This window comes from Triticum dicoccoides, unplaced genomic scaffold (assembly GCF_002162155.2).
Source record: "Triticum dicoccoides isolate Atlit2015 ecotype Zavitan unplaced genomic scaffold, WEW_v2.0 scaffold194437, whole genome shotgun sequence".
NCBI classification, from domain to species: Eukaryota; Viridiplantae; Streptophyta; class Magnoliopsida; order Poales; family Poaceae; genus Triticum; species Triticum dicoccoides.
Window position 1 is genome coordinate 1 of NW_021231648.1, and position 2,333 is coordinate 2,333.

A 2,333-nucleotide genomic window follows, 5' to 3' on the forward strand; every position below is an offset into this window, starting at 1 on the left:
TTGTCCCATAATGCTTTGCATGGTTTTGATCACCCCTATATAGTCTGTCAAGCATGTATCTAACTGTTTCAAATATATACATAGCGGCGTTCATCTTAACACCAGCTTTAGCTTCACAAAAATTCTTAGCTCGGTTAATCTGCATAAACCATGAAATCTATAGGAAGTTAAATGTGTTAAGCTGAAAATAATAATACATCAGCACTCTAGAAAGAATGGGAGGTTTGATGTTAATTAATACACTAAAAAATGGAGTGCATTCAAATGGACAAAAAGAAACACATAAGAGACTATTACCTTCTTTGATAGTAGAGAAGCACTATCAATAATCTCAATAAAACTACATAATATTCAGTTCCGAAAGGCCGAAGCGAAGCTTGTAGCCTTTTTTTACTGGGACTATGGCGGCTTACGCCAGCCTGAACCACTTCATAAAACTGAGAACTATACAAAGTCCAATGAGTACACAGGGATTAAGATAAATAATAGAAGGAAAAAATTAAAATCTCCCAGATAGTGATACAGTAGAGTACTCCAATCCGTAAGGTGCCATTTATTAATTTCATGTCAATACCTGTTGGACCATGGTATCAATCATCAGCAATCTTGCTAGCAGTAATGTGCAATTCCTCAAAAACATCCCGGGAGACCTTGGAGTTTTTGCGCTTCCATATATTCCAGAGGACAATGATAACAACATTATAGAGTGAATCTTGTCGAAATAATTTTTCCAAGAGATCTTTGACTGAATCAACATTGGGTGGATGAAAACTTTGAAGTTCAGACCAAACCAAAGCTAGGGAGGAGCAACTGATTAACATATGAGGAGTAGTCTCAGATTCATTCGAGGAAGGACAATGCCCGGACTGGCTTATGAGCACTATACAATCCCGCCATCCCACTTTACCTATCAAGTTGAGTACAATCCTACTATCAGCTGCAATCGACACTGTATATCAGGAGCAATCAGCAGTCTACATATATCATTAGCAGCCTATGAAGCAATCAGCCACACACCCCAATTATCTCTCGTATGTTCTCACCACAGCATGGCCCAGCGCTGCCTCAGTAATATGATATACAAATCAGATCATAGTATACGCTCGTTCAGAAGAGTGGATAAAAATAATTTAACAAATTTCAATAACCTTAATTGAGATCATCTAGGTTCAGAACTATCTGATGTGAAATAAATCAAGATAAATTTCAGCAAGGAATAAAGTAAGCTGGTTGCAGCACAAACATTGTTAGTTGTACATATATACATCAACAATGATAAGCATTAAGTTCCCTATTTAATAGTTCATACTATTCTGATCGGAGATTCAGAGTAGGTGGTGGTGCTGACCATGGGAGGAGGAACAGACGCCCTGAAGAAAAAGATCAGTATTTTTTAATTATGATTTCGATTTTAGTGGTATTCAGACATTCACTTGATCCAAATACCTCTAATTACTCGAGAACATTCATCCTACTGGACTAAGATACTATAAACACAGAGAAACAATTATATTTAGGCACACTAATAGGAGGGCCTACTATCTAACAAAGTTCAATGAGTATAGATCAAGCTTTGCATAATCAGATAGAAAGAGTATAAGTGGTATAACTGTACTTGGTAGCCTACAATAAAATCTTGTGTGAAGTGGAGAAGAGAAACTAAAAGATGAGCTAAAAGACAAAGCCGCAATATAAATAGATTAATTAAGGTTAAGTAAAATCTAATCAGCACCATGATTCGACAACCAAGAAATCAACGTTTGGGAGTATCACTCCTAAAAATGTTTTCCTCGCCCACATAAAAAAGACAAACATCACAGGGAATGAGGTCGGAACCTGGATAATATAAATGTGTTCAAAAATTAGTGAAGGGTGCATCTGATGCACTACAGGATTTCATAATCTATTAACTCTATGCTCCTTTATGTTGTCAAGATTTTAGACGATTTTCTTCCTAATGTAACAACTGACTTTGTAGAAAAAAACAATAACTCTATAAATTCAATAAATATTAGTCATGTTATTTCTATACTTCTATAGGTAACAAATTTCCAAACCAGCGACTGTTAAATCTGCCAAACCAAACATTGCATAATTTTCCAGACTGAATAAGAGGTAAGAGAGATATCCCTTTTGCACCTTGTCCACATTGCTGATGACGAAGGCATCCAGGTGGTGCTGATGAGCATGTTCTTCTCGAGCGACCCTGCAGCCACCTCACCTCAAGCGCCCCGCTACCTGCACCTCCTTCTCCGCGTCAGCATGGTGCCCATAGACCCGCCACATCCATATCCCCATATAAGAAAATCACCACCAACATCACACCTCTAGGA

The 2,333-nt window shown here is 37.5% G+C and overlaps 1 long non-coding RNA gene across 1 annotated transcript; it reads right to left on the bottom strand.

The window, feature by feature from the left end:
- Positions 1 to 6: 6 nt before the first annotated feature.
- LOC119344945 lies at positions 7 to 2,304 on the bottom strand. Its single transcript, XR_005166870.1, has 3 exons — positions 2,140 to 2,304; positions 575 to 907; positions 7 to 444 (listed from the first exon to the last, which is right to left on the bottom strand). It is a non-coding gene; the product is annotated as an uncharacterized LOC119344945 (long non-coding RNA).
- Positions 2,305 to 2,333: the final 29 nt, after the last annotated feature.